Genomic DNA, 12,746 nt, shown 5'->3' with positions numbered 1-12,746 from the left:
GAGAGAGAGAGAGAGAGAGAGAGGTGGGGGGAGGGGAAACGAGAAGGTGAGAGTAAAAAGTTGAATCGTTTCACTCAGCTGAGCTAATCTTCTCAATTGGTGGACAAATTGAGGTGCGCCATTAGCAATGGAAATATATCTCACTCCTTCACTCTCTCTCTCTCTCTCTCTCTCTTTCTCGTTTGATTCAGCAGACAAAACGTATATTTTATATTTGTCTGTGTTGAAAAACATGCTAAACGGGGACAGAGTTGAGGTGAACAAGGCCAACATTTCTAAACTGTTGGTGTATATGTGTTTATACTTTCTTTCATAGAGTTCAGCTGTAAAAGCGATGTCAGAGAAGTGGAGAAAGATTGAAGGAAATGGAAAAGGGAGCGAAGAAACTACAGAGAGAGAGAGAGAGAGAGAGAGAGAGAGAGAGAGAGAGAGAGAGGGTGAGAGCAAGGTGACATATATATAAATATACGATCTCTTAGACACCACCAATAAACAACCAGCGCAATAAGCTCTGCTTTAATCATTGCGTAAGGGAGCAAATCCTTGCTTGATAAAAACCCAGTTCTCGTGTGTTCTAGCATCCTGTCAGCCACAGGGTCCATTATCTCCTCCACTATGAGCTGTCGGGCCCAAGCAAATAAGCAGCTCCGTCCTACAGAGGAAATTTGATTTCTAGCTCCGAGATGCATCGTGCCGCTGATATTTATATTCAAATTAGTGACAGGGACGTCATATATATGGGGCTGGGAAGTTCCTGTGGGAGTGTGTGGGCATGTGAGTGTAGGCGAGTGTGTGTGAGTGTGTGTGCATGTGTGTGTGTGTGTGTCATGCACAGGAAAGACCACGCAGAGACGGTGAGGAGCTGTGTCTGGTGATGTTCTCATCAGCTTGCCATCCTCCGGCCTTCCTCCATGTAAATCCCCAGTATACATTCTCTACTGAGAGAGAGAGAGAGAGAGAGAGAGAGAGAGAGAGAGAGAGAGAGAGAGAGAGAGAGAGAGAGAGAGAGAGAGGGGGCGGTACGTCTGATGATGTGATCACTCCTCCTCCCTCCATTCCCGGTCTTGTATCATGTTTCCAATGCAGTTACCCCTCGCGCACATCCTTCACTCAAAGGACAACTGGAGGCGAATGGAGATGTGTGTGTGTGTGTGTGATTGGAGAATCACAGTCTTTCTCCCTCAGCCTTGGAAACAGCTGACCATTTCAGCTTCTCTTAGGAGGTAGTGGCACAGCCAGAAACGTTTCACAGGGGTGGCCTTTACGGGGGGGTGGGGGCACTGAATATCTTGGGGTGGGCAAGGGCATAACCACGCATTCTTTGGGGGGGTTGTGTCCCCCCAAGTAGGAGAAAATACCATTCTTTCCCCCCCAATATGCAGCAGAAAATATGTAAAAGATATTTTCTCCTTTTATGAACCCTGTCAATGGATAGGTCTCTTGTTATTTCTCATTTTATTGCCAATGTATTTCAGTTTGATAAGAAAAACAAGTGTGTCATTCCCCCTCGTAATTGCACCCTTTTTAGTTTGAATCCACCTTGCGTTGTTCTGCGTTGTCATGGTTACCTAACACTTTTTCGTCAGTCTGTTGAGAGCATAGAAAGTAATGTTAGTTAACTTGTTGGAGAGGAGGTAGAGTAATGGAGGATTTGAGGTAACCTAAAAAGCAGAGAAAACTGGAACAGCAGCCAAGCATACGCGTTTTCTTCCAGACAGTAAGTATCTTGATACCGAGATAAATCTGTAGGCAAAGGGGCCGTCACTTTCTCAGAGAAATTACACCCTTCCTTTAGATGCGAATTCAAATGGTCAATGTAGTCCTCGAAACTATGTTCTAAATGTGTGCGAACTTTCACATATAAATATAGAATTGTATGCAATGCACTTAACAAACAAACTCATTGTGAAGCATATTCATTTGGATACCCTCAAAGTCTAAACCATGGTTACGCCCTTGGGGGTGGCACGCCCAAATCATAAGCCATAACTGAATTTCAGGAATTATACCATGCTGTTAGTATATAGGCAAGTGGAAAACGATGTCAATATGAGATTTAAGGAATTCTTATTTAACAATAAATATGACCAATGATCTGCATAAACCAGTTAACATTTTGAGAAGGCCTAATACTGTAAGAAAACATTCCACGTGATGTAGCTCAGGAAGGGGGTGGGTGGGGGGGGGGTGGCGGAGGCAAGGCCAGCAATTGTATCATGCTGCTGCTATCGTGTACTTTTTTTTGTGCTGTCTTTACAGATGAAAAGAGGAAGAGAGCAAAAGAGAGTGTGAGAAAACGAGAGAGAGAGAGAGACAGTGAGGTCTCCATTGGCTTCTCATCCAATTGTGTTCAATGGTCCACTTTTCTCTGAGCAGTGGAAGATAACTGACCGCCCCCCCCCCCAACCAACCAACCCCTGCCCCCCCCACACACACACACACAGTCCTGACCAGCGTACTGAAGGCTGCGTCCCCAGCCAGGGTGACCTCTCACCCTACTGTCAAACAGCCGGTCAATACACCACGCTGGCCTGGTGGAGTTGGGAGTGAGCTCCAAGACAATAATCACATTTACTGATTTTGCCTCCTTGCCTTCTCCTCCTGGATAAGTGCGGGTGTGCTTGTGCCTGTGTGTGTGTGTGTGTGTGTGTGTGTGCCTGTGTGGGATTGTGTGTGTGTGTGTGTAGGTGGGCGCACTCAGAACTCAGTTTAGCCTAATTGTGCTCTTTCACCATGAAGGGTTAGTGATTGTATCCATTGACTAAGCTGTCATCACCTATTAAGACTCCAGGCCCCACAACACCCTTTCACTCAATGTAGTTTAACCCCCTCAAGACCAGATGTGTGTGTGTGTGTGTGTGTGGTTACAAGTGTGTATCTGTGTGTCTTTGCTCACTGATATAGCTGTCAGTCTATTGACTAACTCAGGCACAGAGGGGGAGAAAAATGGAACAAGCGGTGCATATTAACCACAGGAGGAGTTTTTTGGCTGCGGTTTCAGCACAACGTCTCATCAAATACGAATTCTCCTCACTCAAATCCACACATGGATACGTGTGCTGTCGGAACACCAGCAGAAGCATCCGTCGCTAACTATTCCTCTTTCGACGTCATTCCTTTCATCATTCAGTGTGGATGGCACCACGCTGGAAACACTCGCTGACCAGCGCTTGACCTCGTCATCAAATCCAGTCGTCCGTGTCGATCACCAGCAAAGAGCCTGCGTGAGAGACTTCAAGAACGTCACAAATGTCACGTCCAAAAATGTTTCTCGACGGCACACAGGGGTCGATGGGGTCTCCGGCTCCCGTGACCGTGCGGAGCTGGAGAGAGCTGGTCCAGGCGGGTGACTCTGAGACCTACGCTCTGTCAGTCAGCACCGCCATCACCATCCCCCAGTCCTGGCGCTCTATTCAACACCCGGAACCTTCCCTCCCCTCCACATGGTTCCAGGACGTCGGACGTGCATTGCTTCTTCCTTGTCCCCGCCCCGGCCTTCGCCCTTGGTTCTGGTCTCTTTATCTGAAGCGGGGGGGGGGGGGGGGGGGGGGGGTATCACAGTTCTCTGCCACGGATGTCGAGACAAGTGCCTCCATTGCGTCATGGACAGAGAACAGGTGCGAGGAGGCATACGTCCGCCGACACTGACGTGTTTAGTGTTCTTCTGACCTCCGACTGAGTGCACCTGGATCAGCTCTGTGTTCCTCCTCGTGGTTAGCAGTGCTCAGCCAATAGGACAATCTCCTGATGAAGCCAGCAGGGACTGGGAGAGTGTTGCGTGGAGGTGGATGTGAGGGGGCTCCCCACACTGGCCGGTGAGGACGTGATGTCACTGTTTTAGAACGTGTTGGGATGAGGGTCAGGGAGGGAAGGCAGGTGGGAGCAACGGGTGGAGAGAAGGAGATAAGAGAGAGATGAGAGAGAGAGAGAGAGAGAGAGAGAGAGAGAGAGAGAGAGAGAGAGAGAGAGAGAGAGAGAGAGAGAAGAAAGAAAAAGGAAGTAAGTCAGAAGATAAAAGCACAAACAATTAGGGTTTAGACCGCATGGACAGCATAGTGCGTGTGTGTGGATCTGTAGTGTGCGCATGTGTGTGTGCCGCTGTGTGTGTCTGTGTGCACGTGTGTGTGCGTGTTCTGGACAGCTGGCAGGGTTGGAGGAGACAGGCTCTGGTGCCCCATTGTGATCACACAGCCATCATTAACGCTACGAGTACACTGTCACTAGCTGAGACCTCCCCCTCTGCTTACCTGCAACTGAGAGAGAGAGAGAGAGAGAGAGAGAGAGAGAGAGAGACAGAGAGAGAGAGAGAGAGAGAGAGAGAGAGAGAGAGAGAGAGAGAGAGAGAGAGAGAGAGAGAGAGAGAGAAAGAGAGAGAAAGAGAGAGAAAGAGAGAGAAAAAGAGAGAGAAAGAGAGAGAAAGAGGGGAGAGAGAGATTAGCAGTGTAGCAAGACAGCAAGACAGAGGGAGGGAAGGAAAAGTGAGACAATATAGAGAAAAAGGGAGGGAGAGACAGACATGGAGTGAGAGAGGGGGTCGAGAGAGAGAGAGAGACAGAAAGAGAGAGAGAATCATTACAGACCGCCTCTCAGCGGTCTAACTGCTTTCAGACTGATTAGACAGCATGTTGGGGAGAGAGAGGAGCCATGTTGCCTTCCTGGGTTCGGGGTAATGACTCTGGCTCTCAACTCTGGCTCCATCCAGAGCAGGCTTAATCCTGAGCCTTCCTGAGGAGCGAACGCGACAGAGAAACATTGCCTTTTCTTTTTTGCCCCCATTGTGGTGAATCCTAGAGTGTGTGCCTGTATAATGCATTGATTCTCACCGCCAAGAAGCCATTGGGTTGCAGCATGGAGCAGGTGTACGGATAATCACATATGGCTCAGCGCCTTCCGGAACAATGTTCCCTTCTACCTCCCGTCTGCTTGGTTAAAGGATAATTCCAACTCTGCCTTACCTCGACTGACTTGATGATCCCTGTGTGTGTGTGTGTGTGTGTTGGTGTGTGTGTGTGTGTGGGTGCCGTGTGTGCGTGTGTGTACTTTGGCTCCCGCTGGTTGTGAGTGGAGAGGCAGGTGGTGCAGAGACACAGACATCTCCCCTTCATTACCATCATGTTGATTACAGTTATTACCACCGTGCTGTACGGAGGAGGGGAGGGAGGGAGGGAGGGAGGGAGGGAGGGAGGGAGGGAGGGAGGGAGGGAGGGAGGGAGGGAGGGAGGGAGGGAGGGAGGGAGGGAAGGAGGGAAGGAGTGAGGGAGGTGGCAACCCGCGGTGGAGAGAGAGGGAGAGAGGTAATCAGATGATGAATGAGAGATGAGATGAGAGACAGATAAATGAAGAGAGAGCTGATAGTCGGGTGAAGAGGGAAAGGTTCAGGACAGAGGGAATAAATGAGAGCGAGGGAGAGAGGGAGAGAGAGAGGGACAGAGAGAGAGGGAGAGAGAGAGAGAGAGAGAGAGAGAGAGAGAGAGAGAGAGAGAGAGAGAGAGAGAGAGAGAGGGAGAGAGAGAGGGAGAGAGAGAGAGAGAGGGAGAGAGAGAGACATTGATGTATTCTTCGAGGGGTGGCTGTGTGAAATCAGACATACATCAAGCGGACGTTTGATCCGACCGGATAGCACGAAGGATGTATCATCAATAAAAACACAGACAGGGATGGAGGAGGGGAAGGATGGAGGGATGGAGGGAGGGAGGAGTGGTAGATAAATAGTGGGATGCCCGAGCCACTGCCTTAGGCCCACCACCAGATGTAAACGGAAAGAACAAGTGTTGCTGTGCCTCGGGGTTTTCCTCTCTTCTACTCTCTCTTCTGCTCCTCTCCTCTCTTTCCTCCCTCACCAACTCACCCACTCCCTCTCTCCCTCCTCCCCTCCCCCTCCACACTCCCTCTCCCAGGCCATTCTCCCTCCCCTCCGTCTTTTCACCTTCTCTTCCATCCTCCTCTGCTCTCCCTCTCCTGTCCTCTCCCTCCCCTTCCTCCCCTCCCCTTCCCCTCCTTTCCTGTCCTCTCCTGTCTTTTCTCTCCCTCCCCTTCCTCCCCCCTCCGCTCTCCGCTCTCCCCCTCCCCACCTCTCTTCTCTGCTCTCAAATGCGGTCCTCTCGTGTCTCTCCTCTCTTTTCCCACTCCTCGCTGAACCATCTCCACCCCACTCCACTCCCACTTCCTGGTAGGAGAAACGAAACAAAAGACGATACATATGAAGAGAGTACGGCTCCATCTCTCTCTCCCCCAGCCCCCTCCACCCCCACCTTTCCCTCTTTTCCTGCCCCCCCCCCCCCCCCCCCGGGGATCAATGCAATTCACTTACCTTTGAACTGCTCTCTTCTGTATCATCACAAAACAGCCCAGCCGACGTGAAAGCTCTTCCCATTTTAGAAGTGTTACACTCCGCAGTATCGATGTTTGCAGCGGAAAGAGGCTGTTTTACTTAAAGCTCTTGTTTAGCCGTGGTTGTTTGGGCCCTGGTGGGTAGGACTGGATCCCATGTCAACACCTTGGAAAACAGGGTGTATTTATATGTGTGTGTGTGTGTGTATGTGTCTGTCTGTGGGTGTGGGTGGGCATATGTGTGTGTGTCCGTGTGCGTGGATGCACATGTTAATGTGTGTGTGTGTGTGTGTATATGCATGCATGTGTGCACACACGCACACAGTGTATATATATGTATATATACATATATATATATATATATGTGTGCGATCAACACTGCCACGACAACAGAAAAGCCTCCAAAAAGCTTGCCAGAGGACAGCAACGACACAGCAAAATCAATTGGATGGCATGGATCTCCAATGGCCAATTTCCATTGGCACCTTCCCAGAGACCAGGAGACACACAGGAGAGGATTCATCCAGGAGGAAGGCCTCCACCGGCCCCGCGCGGTCGGCTCCGCTGGGCCTGAATGCAAGGGGCCGCGCCCGGCTTGCTTACTCTTCAAAAACACCAGCGAGGGAGCGAAGCGGAGGAGAGGGAGCGGCATGATGATGGAGCGCTCTTTTCCACAATTGTGATGACTTGCAGATATGGAATCTGTCCACTGATTTACTGGAAAAATATTTCTCTCTCCCGCGAGCGCGCTCTCGTTCTTTTTCCTCTCTTTCTCTCCCTCCCGGGACACCGATCCGAATCTCCGGAGGGAGGGAGGAAGGGAGGAGAGATGCAGGGGTGGAAGAGAAGAGAAGGAGGGAGAGCGCGAGGGGTGGTAGGGAGGAGAGAAGGAAGGGAGAGAGGGAGGGTGTGGGAGGTCATATTAAAACGCTGAATCTGCCCCAGAAAGATGAGCCTCTTTAGGGTCGATAGCAAGTGGCTCACACTGTTTGTCGGCCCAGGCTGTCCCCCGCACACACACACACACATCACACACCCACACACACACCCCAGGGTAATATTTCAGGAGACCAAAGACCTAATGGTGCACCCGCTGGGACATGGAGTCATAGGTTTGGGGGGGGGGGGGGGGGTAGGCGACAAGGGGGGAGTGGTTTGGGGGCGGGGGTGGAGCAGGATTGGGGGGTGCCATGACACAGGGAGGGAGAACACAGAAACAAACCTTGATGGAGTCCAAGGCAGTTCATGTGTTCAAGGCAGTGTACATGGTCACTGTGGCACTCAGTCTAAAGTAGACACACACCATACTGACCCTCACCCACACAAGTGCTCTATGTCTCTCTCTCTCTCTCTCTGTACCTCACATCCGCACACAAACACACCCGGCGAATCCATTATGCTGCATCCTCAGCTCTCTAAGTATAGCGTGGGTGGACTCCTCTCCCTTCCTCCTCCCTCTCTTTCTCCCCCCTTCATCTCTTTCCTTCACTCTCTCACCCCCTCCCCCCCCCCCCCGCCCCGCCGCATCCATCTCTCTCTCGCCCTCTATCTCTCTTCCTCCCTCTTCCTGTCTTTTCGTCTCGCTCCTAATCACGGTGGGGCCCCCACAGACTGAGTCACGCGGGACCCTTCAGCGGGTCTATGGAAATGGGCCTCTCTAATCACTCCTCCTGGAGAGGCAGCATGCAGAAACCCCTGCTCTCCCCTTCCTCCTCCCCCTCTGCTCTCTCCTTCCCTGCTCTCCCCTGCCTCCTCCCCCTCTGCTCTCTCCTTCCCTGCTCTCCCCTGCCTCCTCCCCCTCTGCTCTCTCCTTCCCTGCTCTCCCTCGTGCCTCAAAACAACGTCAGCAAGTCAGACATGCTCTTCTTTCAAATAATCACTCTTTTCTAGAAAATAAGCTGTTTGTGTGCACCCACCCCCCTTCTGTCTCTCTCCCTGGGTCTCTCTCTCTCTCTCTGTCTGTAATCCATGCAGTAAAAAAAAAAAAACATCCAATATTTTACACAATCACAAATTGCCTTCCTTTAATTTTGATATTGTTCACCCCGAGAGTGAGAACTAATCATAGACTACAGGTTCTGATTGATCCTTCAAGAGCATGGAGAGACCCATCTGATGGGAACGACGTTCGGAGCTGGAGAAGAAAAAAAACATATCAACAGATGAAACAAAAACATGATGAAAAAGGAGAGAGAAGGAGGAGGGGAGAAACAAAAAAAATCTGACGGTGGATTTTAAAATTGCCTCGCGCCATCTCTGCTTATTATATTTCACATCTCATTATGCGCCAGGCTTTTTGGAGATGGCTGTTTGTCAGCGAGTGTGCCTGGAATAGTAATGGTTTTCCTCTCGTTCGTGTTCATTTGCGATGCTTAAAAAGACAAAAAGTCAGGTTGCTCCACCAGGCCTGTTTGCAAGCAGAGCTTATCAGAAGTAGAGGCAGAGACACAGGAGACAAGGCACGTCACCACATAGAAAGAGCTGAAATACGAGTTCATTGATACACACTGCTCACGCATTGCTATGTGTTTCGGGTTGTCGTAAATACAATTTTGTTTCGGAGTCGTGGGCGTGAGGCACATGGAAGACAGCGCCTCATCTCAGAAAGAGGGCAGTAGCGGGGGTGGGGGGTTGCTGGCGGTGATTGACAGGCGCAATCTGAGTGACAGACGGGTAAAAGAGTCGTCCAGTCACAGGTGGGAAACGAAGGCCCGAAGCTGCAGTGCACGCGTGTTTGTGCGCCGCGTGTGTGCGTACAATATGTAGGTGTGCATGCGTGCGTGTCATTTGAAGGGGTCATCAGAAACTTTTCTCTATATCTTCTCGGAGAGATACGATTGTGCCTGTCCCTTCCAGACCGCGTCTGTTAAAACACAGAGGGGCTCTATTGCAGGGGCGGATCTAGAAACATTTTCAATGGGTGGCAAGAGGATGGCAGGAGATTTTGATGGGTGGCACTCCGTGGCAAAAGTGTGCCAGATAAAAATGAAAACAAAAAACAAAAGGCTGTGCAACGTGTATGCATAGTCAGTGAACACACAAAAATGTTTTTGAGGATTATAGGTCCAAAAAGCTATTAAAGTTTGAAAATGTATTTTGAATAAAACATTGTTTTTTTCATAACCTGAGATGAAAATGAACAAAATAAAGGCTGTGCAGCATGAATGATCTTCAACAGTTTAACATTATTTAACAGCTTCTAGTTCATGTTGTTAAAAAGCTATTGACTTTTGACATTTGTAATTTGTTGAGGGTCCCTAAGCATACACGTTGCTAAGCAGCCGGTCATGGCCGTGCTATACACCAGCTAAAATAACACAATGGCCTACTGGGCGTCCGAATACCTGTTGAATGTTGAACTTCAAACTAACTTTACCACAGTCAACTTTGTCGGGCGTCAGGTGGTTGAGCGGTTAGGGAATAGGGCTAGTAATCAGATGGTTGCCAGTTCAATTCCTGGCCATGCCAAATGATGTTGTGTCCTTCCGGCAAGGCACTTCACCCTACCTCCTTGGGGGAATGTCCCTGTACTTACTGTAAGTTGCTCTGGATAAGGGCGTCTGCTAAATGACTTCAATTTTTAATGTTGCTTTCCCAAAGTATTCACAATGTTATTAACCTCAATTCAACAGGAAAAGTAATGTTGCAACTCTGTTAGCCCTACACTTTTCTAATTATTCTTAGTCATGAATAGATAATTGCTTAACATCTCATTCCTCCGGTGTGGTCTGCTGTCCGATTGCTTCCTTGAGTTGGCCGCTTTCTATGGTCAGTTTGCGCCTTCCTTGTATTCAACTGAAAGCAACTTCGTTGGCGGTGTGTGGAGGGTGGATAGAGTCGTCTAGTGCTGCATTCACTTACAGTGGGATATAAAAAATTTGCTCTCGCAAATTTCCGACGAGCCACAATTTTTCTTTGTTTTCAAAGTTGCCAACTGGGGCGGCAGCTGGGGTGGCAAGGCAATTTTTAGGGTGGCAGTTGCCACCTCATGCCACCCCGGTAGATTTGCCCCTGCTCTATTGTCCTTATCCTCCCAGACTTCACCATGTGGTTCGGTAGTCACCGCCAATAATACCCGCATTGTCAAATACGCTCTTGTCACACTTGGCTGCTCTTTAATTTGACAAACTGACGGACTGTGACGGCTGTGAGGCAGGCCAGTTCTACCCCAGTTCGGAGAACATTTTAGACACGGCTGTTAGTGAACCCCTGTAGCTCTCTGACAGTCGAACCTGCCACGAAGAAAGGAAAAGAAAGCAAACCTGTGCAGGCATATTGTAATGAGTCGACATATCTGGTTAGACAACGCGGAACATTTTCACCAAACGATCGAGTTCTTCTCCTCACCTGCGTGTCGCTCACCAGTCCTGACTGGGGAATCAGGAAGGGGGTTTGGGGCCACTTCTCGTGACTGTCACTCGTCGTCACCTTCCGTGAAGGGGGGGGGGGGGGCGGGGCGTCGGAGGAACTCGAGGTTTCTGTGGCCGGGCCCCAGTTGAGGGCGGTTGTGTCTAATGACTGATTCCAGAATCGTGGCTCTCTGGAAGGCTGAACACTTCAGACCAGAGCGAAAACACTATTTTGGCGTCTTGGCCACGGAAGCTGCGAAGGAGCCACCTATCGTGTCGCTGCGCAGTGCGACGTGACTCGCATCGCAGACTTTCTCTCCCGCCTCCGTCACCCCCCATCCCCTTTTTTTAGTCATTGGTTACACCCAACCCAATGGAAGTAAATGCAGGGGCTCCACCACCACACAACACTGATGGGGGGGGTGGGTTCATGTGACAAGAGGGTCACAACATGGGGAAAAAATGCTTCGATAGGACAGTTTTGTGCTGGCAGACCGGGGTCCTATAGTTTTCTGGCAGACATACATCAAGCGGATGTTTGATCCGACTGGCTGATTTGTCTGGAATGTATGGACTGAAGGGGGGGGGGGGGAGGGTGGCTGTTGTACTAGGGGTAGAGGAAGCTGTGTGTTCAAGCTTCAAAGCCTGCTCATGCTTAATGCCATGTCACAGGGATTCATTCTCCGCGCCGCGCCAAATGGCTCCATCAGGTATCATCAGCGGCAAGATAATTCCAGGCAGAGAGAGAGAGAGAGAGAGAGAGAGAGAGAGAGAGAGAGAGAGAGAGAGAGAGAGAGAGAGAGAGAGAGAGAGAGAGAGAGAGAGGGCCAACAATAATTCTGGTCCGTCGCCTGGCTCAATTGGATTTGTCGCCGAGGCTCTTCACACACACGCACACACACACACACACACACTCAATTTAATAAAGTTCCCCCTGTCCCCACCTCCCTCATCTGGCTGTCATATGTGTGATGTTAGATGCACCCCCCCCCCCCCCCCCCCCCAATCCCGTCACACGTCTCCCACCCCTCAGGATGCTCATACCAGCAGTTTAGATCAGAGCAGTCTTAGCTTGTTTTAGGTCAAGTTTGTATCTTTATCTTAAGTCCTCCTGCAGTATATACTACTGTACTCAAGCTATACTAGGGAGTCAGGTGGCTGGGCGGTTAGGGAATCGGGCTAGTAATCAGATGGTCGCTGGTTCGATTCCCGGCCGTGCCAAATGACGTTGTGTGTTGGGCGAGGCACTTCACCCTACTTGCCTCGGGGGGAATGCCCCTGTACTTACTGTATGTCGCTCTGGATAAGAGCGTCTGCTAAACGACTAAGTGTCATTTAGCAGTAAATGTAAATGTTTACTTAAGTACAGTAGATGTACTAGTAGCTACACTGCAGTATTGTTGCAATATACATCATGCTACATTATTGCATCACTACACAGTATAAATGTTTAGTGTGCGTACACAGTATACTGCAGTAGTCCAAGGCTGTACGACTATAGTTACTGTAAGTACTGCAATACTATAGATACATACAAAGTACACAATATATGCTACTTCAGTACTGCAGTGGTCACAATTAAACCTATACACAGTGGGTGCGATCGGATCCGTCAGATAATGAAATGACATGCTTGCGCCTTCTTAAAAACAAAAACCTCGTCAGTAATGAGATGGGCGCTTCACTTCAAGCTGCCGAAAAATACTAATTACCTGGAGACTGAGAGAAGTGCACACGTGAACGATCGTAGAGACAGCAACAAGATGGATGCCATTTAGACTAAGGAAATGCTCGGCTAATAGGCAATCAATGGACGAGCCTTCGTCCTAATGAGAAAAATGAATTGGATGTTTGTGTTAGGGCCAGATGCTGTGTCTCAAGAAGCCCGTCTCTCCAGGAGAGGAGATATGATAAAAGAGACCACTGATTGGTCTTCCCATGGAGAGAACTCTCCGTGGGGTGGGAGCGCAGCGTGGTGAAGCGTATAGCATCAGGAACAACATATTGTATTTTAATACAGTTTAGGCTGCTAGCCAGCCAGCCAAGCAGGCAGCCCAGACTCGATGG

This window comes from Hypomesus nipponensis, chromosome 1 (genome assembly GCF_054491055.1).
Source record: "Hypomesus nipponensis isolate SF chromosome 1, ASM5449105v1, whole genome shotgun sequence".
In the NCBI taxonomy this organism is placed as follows: Eukaryota; Metazoa; Chordata; class Actinopteri; order Osmeriformes; family Osmeridae; genus Hypomesus; species Hypomesus nipponensis.
This window is presented reverse-complemented; position numbering follows the sequence as displayed.